General features: G+C 60.1%; 1 protein-coding gene across 1 annotated transcript in view; it reads left to right on the forward strand.

Annotated features, from left to right (window-relative positions):
• The first annotated feature begins 971 nt into the window (after window positions 1-971).
• Window positions 972-14476, forward strand: part of PRR5 (proline rich 5) — a 50975-nt gene continuing 37470 nt past the window's right edge. Inside the window, exon 1 of the mRNA XM_088025404.1 lies at window positions 972-990. The gene's annotated coding sequence lies outside the window, so the exon portion shown is untranslated. The remainder of the gene's footprint in view (window positions 991-14476) is intronic.

Genomic DNA, 14476 nt, shown 5'->3' on the forward strand with positions numbered 1-14476 from the left:
AGTACCCGCCAGGGAAGGCTCCAGCCAGATGGCCTTGCCCCTGAGGGCACTCTTCTCTGCCTGTTAATCCTGCCACAGAATTCCTGGTCCAGGAGCCACCCTCACCCCTGTCCCCCTTCCCAGCACAGTGTCACAAAGGAGACAGGGTGGACCTTTTTAAACAAAGGATGAAAAGAACCCCTTCTTTATACTCTCGGGTGTGGGACCTGGGTGTTCCATCTGGGGTATGAGATATGGGGTGCCCGACATTTCAACCAGGCCAGTACTTCTCAAACTTCTCGGAGCTTGGGAATCACCCGGAGAGCTTGGTAAAAACCCAGATTCCTAGGCCCCAACCCTAGATTCTGTAAGTCTGGGCTGGGGCCTGAGAACGTGCATAGCTAGCAAGTTCAGGGAGATGCCCCCCCAGCAGATGGGGCCAGACTTTGAGAACCAGAGCCCTGGGCCAGTCAGACGCTGGAAGCATCTCTTTGCTCCATCCCTGCCCCCTCTGCCAGCTGCCAGACCCTGAGCGACCGCCCCCCCCACCCCCCACCCCCGCCCAGCGGGGCAGGGACTGAATCCGAACGTCTGATTTTTCCTCCCGGCTCGCAGCGCCCCGCGCAGGCGGAGGCTCGAGGAGAGGGCGCTCGGTGGGCGTTAAAGGACCGCCGAGGGGTGGGTTACTGGGTGGCCGGGGACGCCCCATCCCTGGCGGGCACCGCCTACAGCCTGCGCAGTGCACCGGGGTGGGGGATCTGCGGAGGGCGCCCCGGCCCCAGCTCCCCGATCGGGCGGGCCGCTTCCCCGGCGGCCGCAGGTCGCGTCCTCGCGCGGGTCTCGCTCACTCGCATCGGCTGCGGAGCCCGGGCGGCGGTGGCCACGGCCGCGTCCGGAGCCCCAGCGCGGGCCCGGGGGCGGGGCGGGGCGGGGCCTCCGCGGCCCCCTCCCCCGGCCCGGGCTCGGGCTCTGCGCGGTGGCGGCGGCGGCGGCGGTGGCGCGGGGACCAAGGTGAGCGGCGGCGACGGGCCCCGGAGGCCCCGCGGGGGGGAAGGGGCCGGGGGGGCGGGGGAGTCGCACGCGCGCCCCTGAAGAGGCCGGGCCGGGTCCGCCGGAGCGCCGTTTATGTGTGTCTGTGTGTGTGTGTGTGTGTGTGTGTGTGTGTGCGCGCGTGTGCGTGTGTGTGTCTGTGTGTGTCTGTGTGTCTGTGTGTGCGCGCGCGCGCGCGTCACGCCGAGTGCGGGGACATGGGATGGGGTAGGGGTCGGGCGGCCCCGGCAAGGGGCTCCAGCTTCTCCCACTACGAGCCCCCCCACCCAGGACCTCCCAGCTCCCCTCTCGGGGTCTCTCCTCGCCAGCCCTCCCCCCCCCAACGCCCCGCCCCGCCCCGCCCCCTTCTCGTCTCTATCTCTGACTTTCCGTCCCTGCGGGTGGGTCTCTGCGTGTCGGTCCAGCTGGGTGTCCAGCTGCCTTGTTTCCTGATCTTCCTTCCCCAACACTGCCCCCTCCCCATGCCCCTCTTCCCCTCCCTTTACACTGCCCCCCCCAATAGAGCAAACAAAGATGGTCGAGGGAGGGAGAACCTCCTTTTGGAGCCCTGTCCGGTTTCAGCGTGGGGCCCCACCCCTCTGGCCTCTAGCCTGGGCCTCCTGCCACCTTCCTGTGGGGAGCTGGCCCTGCAGAGCCCTGGGTGGTGGGGGGGGGCGGTCTGGGGCGGCAGGTACATCTGAGGGCAGAAACCCCAGGGCTGGAGCACGGAGGGGTCTGTGGCCTCAGAACTAGGGAACCCCCCTCACATCCCTTGAGAGGTGGCCAGCAGGGCAGACTTGCCTGCCACTGGGTCTGGGCCTCTGGCAAAATCAGACCGTGCGCTGGACCTTGTTCACAGGAGCAGGGCCTGACGCTTTCTAAGATTGTTTCCAATGGAGCCAAGGTAGGGGAAAACTTGCTGGGCTCGGGGAGGGTCCCTGGCCTGGGGGTCACTGGGTGTGGTCTTAGGCCACTTCCTGTGGGCGGCCTCCATTTCCCCATCCAGGCTGCAGGGCAGCAGTGAGATGGTGTAGAGAGGATGGAGAGGCCATCGCTGTCCAGGTGATTAGTGATGCTTTTGGCGGAAGCCCCGCTGGGCCAGAGTTCCCCGGGATTCCAAACGGCATTCCCTGGACTGCATCTGGAGGGGGAGGGGGGCTCCCTGTGGCCTCTCAGACCTCCTGCACCGGGCCCAGCCTGAGAACCCTTCCTGGAGGGGTAAGCTAGGGGCTCTGGCGGCGGGGTCCAGGACCACCAGATTGTCCTCTTCAATGACAGTTCTTGATAAAATGCCAATGCCTGGGCTCTTGTCCTGACCTCTGATGAGGGCACCAGGAATCTGTGTCTTACAGCTCACCCCCCTGAGCCCCACCCCGTGCACATACAAGTGTGAACACTGCTGAGTGGTGGCCTTGGATGAGGGCACAAGATCACATACTCCCTCTGGCCGGTAGGCCGTGGGGTGGACCCAAGAGCAGCCCAACCCAGGGGCGTGGACTTTCTGTGTCCCTGAGGAAGCCACTCCCCTTCCCTGAGCCCAAGTCCCCAGCACTCAGCAAGTTATGGCCTCCCAAGGGTCTTTCCTGCCTCATTGTCTGAGATTTTGAGCTGTTTGTTGAAAATGTGGGGGGTAGGGGAGTGCTCCGGAGTCAGGCAGACCTGAGTCAGCATCGCGGGGCCACTGCTGGCTGTCCGCATGGTCCTGGGCGAGGGACTTTGCTTCTCAGGACCTCCATTTTTCCACCTGAACACTAGAAATCATGCCATTCCCCACTCCTTACAGGCAGTCAGGGGATCCAAAGAGGCCCGATGCCTGACACATCGCAAGCCCGCAGTGAATGTGATGTAAGCCATGAGAGTGGTTGGCGTTCTGCATTTCAGCTACCTTACTATCTGGTGATGGGGACATTCGCGTGTCCTTAATTTCTCATCAGCAGGGAAAGCTGTGCAGAAGCATTTGTTAGCTGATGGATTTTGTTTGTTTGTTTATTTCTAATGGATGGATCAAAAGGCCTGGGGATGGTTGAGCGGCATCACCTGGGCAGAGTTGGGCAGCGTTCTATGCGGGTGCCGGGTCTTTCTCAAGACAGGCACTGTGAGATGACACCCGGGTCTCCCAGGCGACTCCCGGCAGAGCCAGGAGGACCTGGGGGGAGGAGAAGGAAGGAGAAAGCCCGGGGCCCTCTTCCCACCTCTCCGGGTGCCCTGAGTCCTGGGCGTTCGTGGACATGAACAAAATCATCTTCTGGGACATCTGTGAGGAGGGTGGGCTCCCAAGATGCACATAGAGGGGCAGGAAAAGCCATTCATTCCTTCCTTCATTCCCTTGCTCCTTCCCACAGGCCTTGGCAGATGGCAGGGGGATCCCCGTTGAGGCAAAGAGACCCACACGTGTAGGGAGAGGCCACAGGTGCGATCTGAACAGGGAGCTGTAGGGTCAGACTGTGGGGTCATTGCTGCTCAGGGTCACACAGCAGGGTCAGGATGTCCTGCTTTAGGCTCACCCAGAAGCCTCGGGTGGCCCCGGGGGACATGCCGAAGAAGACCCAGCCACGCCCCAAGTCTGAGTCAGGAGATACAAATTAGAGTCTTGGACTGCTATGAAGACATGGGTTTAGTGGAACAAAAAGGTAACTTCCTGGTGACACCATAACCCTCTTTTTGCCATTTAACCACATCCCTCTGATATGTCTCGGAACTGAATCTCAGTGGGGGAGCACCACTGGGGTGAGGGCTTTGAGATCTGTGCGTGAGCCCAGTTCTGGTGACTCTGGTGACTCTGGTGACCCAGACTTAGGGATGGGGCTCTGGGCAGGGCTGGGAGGAGGAGCCAGCCAGGGCCAGAGAGGGGCCGCAAAGCAGGCTCACCTGCTGTAAATCCTGGCAGCACCATTTAACAGCTGTGTGGCCATGGGAAAGCTGCCTAACCTCTCTGAGCTTCAGTTCTGTCATCTGCATTGGGTAGCTTGGACTAAACTGTTGAGATGATTAAAACCATGGGTGCTGGAGCCAGGGTGCTTGGGTTCGAATCCCGGCCCCACCTATCCCCAGCTGTGTGACGTTGGCAAGTGTCTTGACCTCTGTGTGCCTCAGTTTCTTCATCTGTAAAGTGGTGAGAATTGCAAGCACTTGGCGCCTAGGGTTGTGGTAAGGATCTGGTGGCTCCATGTAAGGCCCTGAGAGGGACAGTCCCCATGTGAGGATCAAGAGTGGCGGTACAGGCCCCTGCTCCTGCCGTCACAGTGCTCCGGTGTGTGGCCTTTCGCTCAGGCTGGCATCGGCCCCGGAGTTACTGTCCATATCCACATCAGCGTTGGCGTCGATGCGTACCTCTGGCATCCCGAGAGCACTCGACGCCTGGCGCAGGGAAGCCTTCAGCTCGTGCCCATCTGTACCTTCCGGAGAGAACAGTGAGGCCACCGACTGTCTACACCCTGGGAAAAGTGGGGGTGGGGGTACAGGCGCCGGGCCGCTTCCGAAAAGATTATCAAGAAAATACATGCAGCTCATTTCAGCACGGAGTACTGCTCTCCTCAGCTTTGATTCCAGGGCGTGGGCTGACCCCCGGAAAGAGGGGGGGCTGCCATTTCCTGAGCATCTCCCGTGTGCCTGGTCCTATGTGCAGACCTTCTCCAGGCACTAGCCAGCCCAGAGGGTGATCGTGGCCATACCCAATCAACAGATATGAAAGCTGAGGCTCAGAGAGGCCAAGTGGTTTGCCTAGAGACCCAGGCAGCAAGGAGCAGGGCTGAGGCTCAAACCTAGGGTGTCTGGCAGGAGGTGTGAATGCCCCCCTTCCATCCCCACCGCACTACCTGCCTGAATGTGAGAGAGTGTCACCAAAACACCTTGACATCAAGAGCTACCACAGTGGGCTCCTCTGACCCCAGCAGAAGTCTTGCTTGTTTTCTGGAAGGTTCTTAAGGTTTTGCTTTCTGTGCCATCCACTGAACTGGTTAAAAACCTTCTATGTGTTGCCCAAGCAGTTTCTCCAGCAAAACCAGTCTGCCCGGAGCCCAGAGGAAAACCCAGGAGGAAAGGCTGGGGGGATGGAGGACCCAGGCTGGGAGGGTGGCCCCCATTCAGCTCCAGGAGACCCGCGTTCTCGTTCCGGTTCTGCCACATACCCTTTGAGTCTGAGGGGTTATTCTCCGTGCCTCGGTTTTCAAATCTGTGACATGGAAATTTCGATGTCTTCCCTGCTTGGTTCCCATGAGGAGGAAGGGTAAGGTAAATCTACAAAATAATAATAGTCAACACATTGGCAGCCCTTGAGATGCACCTGAAGACAGCTTAGAAGCTTACATATTTGCCCTCATGTAACCCTCCAAGGCCATGGTATGATCCCATTGTACAGATGAGGAAGGCAAGGCACAGAGAGGTCAGTCTCTCGTCCAAGTCACACAGCTGGTAAGTGTTTAGGTCTGATTAAGATGGACTGAAAGCCAGCCACTGAGGCCACACATTGATGATAATAAACATGATGCCCCCTGCTTGATTATTTCCTGTGACAGGGAGCTCAATACCTACTGAGTCCCCAGGACTGTTAGTCTCGGACTTGAGTAGGTGGTGGTGATGGTCCCTGGCACAGTAGACTCAGCGTGGAGAGGGAAGCCTGGGAGAAGACGCTGAGCTTGGCTTTGGCTATGGAGAGGTGGGGAGCTGTGGCTTCCACTCTGCTACGAAGTGAGGGTAAGACCCCCACGGCACAGGGCTGCTGGGACGTGTGAACGTGGGGATGTGATGTCAAGTATCTGGCAATGGCAGGGGCTTGAAACGTGGTAGCTGTTACTACTGTCATGGTTTTGTTGCCGCTGTGCTTACTATTAGTATTATTTAGGTCCCGTGTCCCTAGTAAAATCGTGGACCCCTGCGAACAGGAGCCAGGTGCTAGATGTCCCTGTGTCCCACCCTGAGACACGCTCAATATTTATTGATTGGATGCCTGGTGTTCAGCTCCCCCCAAAGAGAATGTCTCCATGTGGGCGAGGTGCTGGGAGACCCTTCATTTATATAATCTCATCCTGTGCCCCACGAGTGGGGGTCATCAGCTCCATTTTAGGAACAGTCTTAGATAGTGCGATGGGCCTGCCCGAGGTCACACAGTAAGAAGGGGGGAAAGCCGGGAGTACTTCCTGGGGGAGGTGGCATGGCACTGGGCCAGCAGGATGGGACATGTGCCTGGGCCAAAGGGCAGAGGGCTAGTGCTCTAAGGCATGCTGAAGAGGAATGTGGGAGCTGTCCACAGAGCAGGGCTGAGCCCAGCACCCAGCACCCAGCACAGGGCAGGGTGGTGTGGGTGAGGCTCAGGGGGCATTTGCTGAGCTGAGCTGACCTGAAGTCTCAGCGGAACCGTAATGTGCTAGCAGTCTGGGCTCTTGACCCCACCCTGCACCCCACCCAGCCACTTCCTTCTGTCCGGGCAGGAAGGGGTGCTCTGCGGGCTCAGAGGCTGCCGGCACCTTCCTGGGGACTGCTCTGTGAGCAGTGATAAAATATTTATCCGAAACAGCAGCAGCTGGGCTTCCCTGCACAGGGACAGCCGTCCCTAGACCTGCAGCCTCCCTGAGTCCTGCTGAGTCACGGGGGAGCCCAGTGGGCCACCTGCCCGCGCCCTCCTTGGCCCCTCTGCCCTTTGGCCATGTGGGAGCCTCAGAGTGTGTAAGTCGTTCAGCTGCCTGCAGGGCGTCCAGCGCAGTTAGCGCTGGGGGCTCCGGAGCTTACCCAGCGGCCAGCGGCCAGGATCGCAGGCAGAGGAGGCCAGCAGGCCGGGATCGCGCCCCCGCCCCCCCCCGCCCTGCTCTCACCCCTGCAGGGTCCCACCTCCTTGGTCCTCACGGCGGCCCGCAAGGGAGGTAGGTCCTCTTACACCTCTGTTTCGTGGTGGGGATACCAAGTCTCAGAGCAGGGGTGCAGCGGGTCGAGTCTCCGGCTACTAGTGGCTGAGCGGAGATTTGGCCCTCGTCTGTCTAACTCCTGTCCCTGGGAGGCCACACTCGGTTCTCGCCCGGAATCAGGGGCTGGGGTGTCTGTCCGTCCTGATGCGTCACAGAGTTATGACTTGGGTTTGTGCATTTGATTTTCAGAGTAACAGCAACAACAAAAAACAGTAGCAGATGGCTTCTTCCTACTGCCGTGTGGTGGGGGTGGAAGAGCAGGGGGTTCAGATTCTTTTGTTCACTCATTCATAAAATATCTTCTGGGTGCACTGGCCGCAGGCCAGCATTCGAGGCTCCGCGGACCCATGGGGGACACTGATGCCATGGTGGGGGGAGCCCCCGGAACCGTCAGGGCTGGGTTCAGCGCCCGGGCCCACTCACCACGTCCACGCGGGTTGGGTGAGCTCTGGCAAGCCGCTCCGCCTCTCAGCCCTGGTCTCCCGGCTGTGACTTGGGGGCAAACCTCACTTTCCTGACTGGAGCGCACCTGTGTCCTTGTTTTCCGTCACCTCTGCACACCAGCCTGCTGGGCATTCATTGGCTTTTGGACCGGGTCTGGTTTCCAGAGAGGCCCCAGCAGGCTTTGTGGTCAGCTCTCCCAGGGAGGACCCAGAGCTGGTGCCTGGGAGGGGGCTTGCAGAGCTGCTAGCCTAAGGCAGTGGCTTTTCCCAAGGGGCTCAGAGTTCCCAAGGCAGGCTCTGGTCCTGGAGCCACGCTTGCCTCCAGCAGCTGTAAGAGGGAGCCAGGTCACATGCAAGCTATTGATGAGATACCTGTGGGTGGCCGGGGGTCATCCCCGCTCCCCCCAGACCTCCCACCCCGTGCTGGATCAGAGCCACTGTCGCCCCTCAGTGCCTGCCCGTGCACACAGGGCATCTCGCCTGCCTATTTGCTCCCCACTTTTCCCTCCTCTCGGCCTCCCCTTGTGTTCCTCTGCCTGGAACTCTTCCTGCCCTTCTGCACCTGCCTGGGGGGGGGGGCTTCCATTGGCTCTTCAAGGCCCTGTTGGAAGGTGCCCTCCTCCTCCAGGAAGTCTTCTTGGCTGCCCTGCGTCCACCCAGGCAAGATGGGGCAGCCCCTGGAATGGTTGCTCATATATTTGAGGCAGCATTTAGCACCCCATGCTCATCTGTCCCCAGTCTCTTTCCCTCCAAAGGCTCCCGGGTGGGGCTCTGCCTGATTCATCTCTAGGTCCCTGGGCTCAGCCTGGGGCTGGCACAGAGCGGAACCCCAGGAGTGTCTGGTGAATGAACAAGTGAGCGAGTGAGTGAGTGACATCCAGGACCGCGGCGGGGTTTTAGAAACACGTGGTAAGGGACGTGTGCAGAGCTAGAAGGTGTGCTCTGTGTGGAAACTCACTGCCTTTCTGGAATAGACTCTGTAGACAGGGACTCCATGTACCTGACCTTCCAAGACAATGGACATTTAGCTGGACGGGAAGGATTTCTGGGGCCAGGAGAGAGACAGGTGGGCGGGGGCTTGTTGCAGAGCCCTGGGGGTCAGGAGGGCTGGCCTCCCGGCCTTGGAGCTGTGTGACCCCGAGCAGCTCATCCCATCCATCTGTCAGGCCTCATGTCCATCCTGCAAACCCAGCATTTACCTATTGGAGGGAAGCAGGCCGGTGGCAGGGCGTGTTCATGGGTGTTGAGAGGCATGTGCCAAACCTCTGGGAGGCAGGTGCCACAAAGACACAGCTCCTGCCTGCTGGGTCTAGCTCTCCATCGGACTGGCCTGACGTAGTCCGATGAGGGAGGCTGACGGGATGCAGACCCATGCTGTGATGGAGCTGTCACAGAGGGAAGCCCAGGGGAGGCCCCAGCCCAGCCATCGGCCTTGCGTAGCTGGCACCTTGCTGGCGGGTGGGTTTGCTAGGAAAGCAGGTGTGCCAGGCCAGTGAGTACTGCATGGCTGGAGCCCTGGGGGAAGGTGAGGTAGGGGTGGTAAGACCCTGAAGGTGAGGGCTGGACGGGATCCTGAGTGATGCGGGGGGAGAGGGGGCGTGCCCCCCGAGAGCATCACGAGAGCTGCATCCTCTGAGCCCTGGACGCTCCACCTGCCAGCCTGCCACTGCGGGAGGCACTCTGCACTAAGGAGCCTGTGAGATCCTTGCCCCGACTTTGCAAGGCAGGCACTGCTGTGTCCCCATCTCACGGAATGGGGAAATTGAGGCCAAGTCACAGTAAGTGACAGAGCTGCGCTTTGAATCCAGGTCTGCTTGTCCCCAGAGCCCAACCTGGAATATCCGGCCTTTCCTGCAGCCCTTGCCCCTGACAGAGCCTCCAGGGCTTCTGCTGGGTCATCTGAAGAGAGGGGGTTAGCAGCTGACGTCATACAGCAAGGGAGCATCATCATAAACCTCACCACCTCGAGTCCTCCCTGGGACATGCTCTGTCATCTGTGGTCAGAGCATCGCCCAGGGTGGCTGGTTAGGGGACGAGATATAGCACAGGAGGCACCCTGGGGACAGGTGAGCCCCCAGAAGTGGGAAGTGAGTGTCATGTCACAAGATCAACCAGAAAGAGCTCCGAGCAGCAGTGGGCCCCTGCCACCGAGGTCTGCCCACTGAGTCACAGAGGGGGCGGGGCCAGCACGGGTGAGCCTTCCTCTGCTTTCCCTGAAGGTGAGGAGAACCAGCCAGTGAAGGGAAAAGGCCTCCTCTGTGCTGACGGTCAAGGTCAGGGGCCATCATCTTGGTCTGTCGGCCCCAGGGCCAAGAGGGTGCTCCAGGAGACTACAGGCCCTGGCGTTGGGTGGGGGGAGGGGGGGCGTGTTGCTGAGAATGTCCCTGAGGCAGATGAGCTTCTTCCCTGCACGTGTGCTAACAGGTGCTGTAGGCCCTAGGTGGGCAAGAAGGGAGGAGGGCGGGGGAAGGGGCCAGCCCCGGCCCCAGCCAGGGCTTACCATCCTTCCCTTGCTCCACCAGGCGAAGGTGAAGGTCCCCTACCCCCACTTTCAGCTGGACACGCAAGGTGGGGGTGGGCTGGGCCCCCTGGGTGTAGCCTCGGTTGCTGGGCTCTAGACTCGGCAACATGCCCAGGGCAGGCCTCCGTCCCTGGTTGATAAAATGGGGACTCCTCCCTCCCCCGAACATTGTCTCTTCCTCCCAGAACAGTTACGGTGGTCAGGTAGACACCAAGGCTGGCACAGGGTAAAAGATTTGGCCAAGGTCGGATTCAAATCCAGCACTTTAGCTCAGGGCCTGGCCCATGCTAGGTTCTCAAGAAATACTCACAAACGAAAAGGAGGGACATACACACAGCCTCTGGCCCTGCCCTCGCAGCCCTGTGTCCCCAGTGAAGGGCTGCTAGCTGCTAGCTGCCTGCCCACCCGGGAACACTGTGAGTGAGTGCTAGGTAGTACTTATGACCACAGGAACCAGCCAAGGAAAGTCAGGAACATGTCCTTAATAGAGAGGGGTCTCACTCTCAACATCCAAGCAGCCTGGGCAGTGCTGTCCCCCAAATGCAGATGCATACGAACTGTGGTGGAGCTCCTGGAGAAGACATTGCTGGGTGAGGTCACCCTGGGCAGGGTTTTGCAGGATGAATAGGAGTTGGCTGACCAGGCCTGGCTTAGAGGAAGGTCTTCCCAGATAGAGTGAAGGGCAAGCATGCGGCCATGAACTGGGCGGGGCCTCCAAGGAGAGCAGCTTTCTCCAGGATGTTGACCTCCATTTTCATTCATCTGGGAGGCCTCAGGGAGGCTCTTGACTCCTCTCTCTCTCTCCCCTCAGACATCCCCAGAGCTGACAGCTTGGTGGGGTACCTGCAAGAGGCTGGGAGCTTACCGCCAACATCCTCTTGTCTCATCCCTGTGGTGTAGCCCTAGAGACCCCTTCCTGTCACCTGCCCCTGCAGTGGGGGGGAGATCGCTGTGGGTTGAGGCGGTATGGGGGAGCAGTGGAGTTTACAGGTGCTGCAAGGCTGCCTCACAGCCTCGGTTCCTGGGCAGAGATATTTCACCTCCGTCCCCACCTTATCTGCCACCCACGCTGTGAACCACAGAGAGACAGCCAAAGCCTCTGTTATGCAAAACCAGAAACCACCGAGAAGACCCGAACAAGGAGCCCCTGGGGGACCAGGCCAGGTGTCTGGGCAAGGCCGTCCTCCCATGCCCCAGACCCAGAGAAGGGCTCAGGGAGAGCAGGTGGCAGGACGCCATGTGTGCCTCCAGGTCCTGGCTCTGGCCCTGTCACTGGGGGGACTTGCAGACCCGTGGGGATCCCTCTCTCTGATTGTGGCTGGCAAGTCATCTGGCTGTACCCCAGGATCCCCACCCAGCCCAGGAGCACACCCCTGCAGCCACTGCAGTCAGAGCAAATGAAACAGGTGACAGTAACAGGGACCTGGGCACACCAGTGGAAGCTGGGGAAAGCCCAAGCTCCTGCCGTTCCTGAGGAGCCTGGTTTCCTGGCTCAAAGGATTCAGCAGATGAGCAGCGGGGACCAGGGCTGGGGAGACTGCATCATGCTCTTGGGGCCCCACGGTGCCTGGATCTGAGGCCAGCCAGCTGACCTCGCCCACAGATACGGGGTTCCCAAACGGATGCGGGTCCAGGAGGGCTGGGGTCAGAGGGGCAGGCCGGGCGCAGGTCCCGGGGCTTTTCAGCTCAGCGAACCACGTGTAACCCCCCCACCCTAGTGCTCACAGAGCCCAAAATATGGGCCCACCTCATCTCAGCTTCCCGGTGGGAGGGGGTTCCCAAAGGCCCCCACGCCTCATTTCGCATCCATGGCCCCTTCCACCTGAATCACCACAACCCCGTGAGGTCCTGCCATCGTCCCCACGTGACATGCGCGTGTTCTCATGCTGGTGATGGTGGGACCAGGTGGGAGACTCAAGCCGGCAGAACCTGGGGGCCGGCCGGGCTTGCGGTGTGGGGAGGGGAGGGGAGATAGCCCATGGCCTCGAGAGGCCTGAACCCCAGGCAGCGGCTTTTCTGAAAACTTCACACACCCCAAGGCCGGCAGCATGGCACACACTTTCCCCCCTCAGCCTCCACACCCCCTGCCTGGTAGGGCTCTCACCCTTCACACGCCCCACAGGTCTGGTGCTCCCCTGGAATGGCCCTCCCCCTCACCTGACTTCACTCCAAGCCCAGCTCTTGGGGCTCTGGGGAGACAGGGGCCAATCCTGGAGGGAGACCCTGTCTGTCTGAGCTCCAGCTATGGCCCGGTGCCGGGCAGGTCTGGGACAGCAGGTGCAGTGGGTGAAGGGCACAGGAGGGAGGCCCGAGGGTCACCTCCTGACTGCCTGTGTGGCCTTGTGTTTTCCGCGCCCGAGCCTCTCCCAGCGGGCTGCTGGGAGATTGCATCCGGCAGGTGGAGTTGCTGAGCACAAGGCCGGCCCCTGCTGAGGGCGCGGCCCACCGGGCCCTGCCGAGCAAGGTCATCTTTCCAGGCCTGTTTAAAATGTCACAGCTGCTGAGGGCTCTTCAGGACTCCCCAAGGCAATCTCTGCCCCCCACCCACTGCCCTCCCGTGACTCGCCAGGGAAAGGGGAACGTGGCGGCCTCTGGGCACAGGCTCTGGCATCCACGAGGTGCTCACAATGACTTCATGGTGGCGGCCTCTGGGTCAGAGCTGGGCTCAGATCTCAGCCCTTCCCTTACCTGCTGTGCGCCCCCCAGGGCCAGCCAGTGCCCTCTGAACTGCAGGCTCCTCCCTGGAAAACGAAGCGGGCATTCTGACTGGTAGGGCGGCCCCACGAGGGAGGGAGGTGGGTACCCAGCACCCAGTAGGACCTCAGCATCCCCTCCTTTTCCCCACACGTTAGGACAGTCCTGCCTGTGGGTGACCTGTGTGCCCCACCCCCGCCTGGGGCCTTGGTCTCCCCATCTGTAAAATGGACAGCTGGACTCCATGAACTCCTGGAGCCCTTTGGGCCAGGCTTCCTGCGGGAAGCAGCGGCGTGCGGAGGGCCTGGGGAGGCAGTGTCGGGCAGGGTGGCCCGCCACCCTTCCCTGGGAAGCCCGACTCTCATTTCCTCCTGCTGCTGTGGTGTTGAATGGCCTTTTTTGGAGGAAAGGGGGACCAGGTGGTTTTTGTTAAATGCCTTTCTTAGACACTGTGTCAGTTCCCAAACTTAAACCACGTTCACGGACGGGGGAAGTGTAGCAGCTGTAGACACAGGTGTGTGAGGAGGGGACTGTGTAGGAGGGACCCCAGGGGGTGCGGGAGAAGGTCCCTTCCCCCCCAGACACCTCTGGGAGTGGGATCCTGAGTCTCTTGCTCCCTGCCCTGCCCTCTGGGGTCCCGGGGAGGGAGTCAGGCTGTGGTGGCTCCCCTGCTCTGTGGGCCACCTAGGAAATGCCCCGTCTGCTCTCCCTGACCCCCTGTGTGCCTGCAGGAACATCGCTTCGCCTCCCACAGCTTCAGCGGCCTGTCTACACAGCAGGACTAGGGATACCTGCATCAGAGGGGATTGCGATGCTATGACTGTGTGTGTACCTCCTCGGGCCTGTGCTTGGCTGTTAGAAAAATGTTCATAAAGGCATGCCCGTGGTTGTGTTGTTGCCGTAAGCATTATCAAGATGCACCTCAATTGAAAAAAATAAATAAATAAAGCATGCCAGGAGGTCCAGTATACCTGTGAGATATGTACTGATTTTTGATTATTCTGAGCTTCCTAGCAACAAGAGCAAAGAGAAAAAGAGGGCCGCTCGCTAGATTTGAATGCCCTTAAGGGGAAAGCACGGGTTTTCCTGGTAATGAAACCCGAGGGGTGATCCTTCTAGGAGCCCATGAAGGGGTCCCCGTGTGATGTGCTGAGCAGCATCCTTGGTATTCCTGTGGTCTGGCTTGATCCAAGGACCTGGTGTCTGGAACAGGTCCCCAGGCTCCCCTTAACTGCTGGGGAGAGGGGGGCCATCCTCAGGGGGTCTGCAAGAGGGACCCAGTGAGGTCCCATAACCTCGAGATGACTGAAGCGTCCTGGCTCATCTTCAAAATCCACAGGGATTTCACCTTCATCTGTTATAGAGCCACATATATTTAAGTACAAAAATAATCTTTTCCCTCCTCCAAATCTGTCCCCTCGTGCACACCTAGCTGGGTGCCCGATAAGCTGGGACCACTGAGCCCCATCCCCAAGCCCAGGACGCTGGCTTCCCAGCAGGCAGCTGGCTTTTATAACACTGTGCTCTGTTCTTGTTTTCTTGTATGCCTTTGACTGTGTTAAGCAAATTCGCTTTACAGTCTCTTTCCAGCCGTTTCTTGGCTCAAGTTCCCAGGAGTCTTGTCCTGATATAGCTGTAGTCTGTGTCTTCTTCCCTCCTGGTGGCCTGTTTCCTTGGGTGCCGTGTCCTTGGGATCGCGAGTTTATTTCCAGCCAAGGGCTGTCTATGGGCACCCGGCCTGGCTTGGGGGCTTGCCCCTCCAGGGCACCTGGAGGATGGCTCGGGCGGGCAGCCCCGAGCTATCACCATCCTGGTCAAGCCGCGTCCTCTGTGAGGGCGGATGCCCGCACAGGTTCCAGAGGACTTGTGTGCTTTTCCAACTCCCTTGAGCTCAGGCAGAGAAACACCAGTTT

This window comes from Eumetopias jubatus, unplaced genomic scaffold (genome assembly GCF_037043125.1).
Source record: "Eumetopias jubatus isolate StellerSeaLion01/CBP00866 unplaced genomic scaffold, mEumJub1_p1.0 scaffold_8, whole genome shotgun sequence".
Lineage (NCBI taxonomy): Eukaryota > Metazoa > Chordata > Mammalia > Carnivora > Otariidae > Eumetopias > Eumetopias jubatus.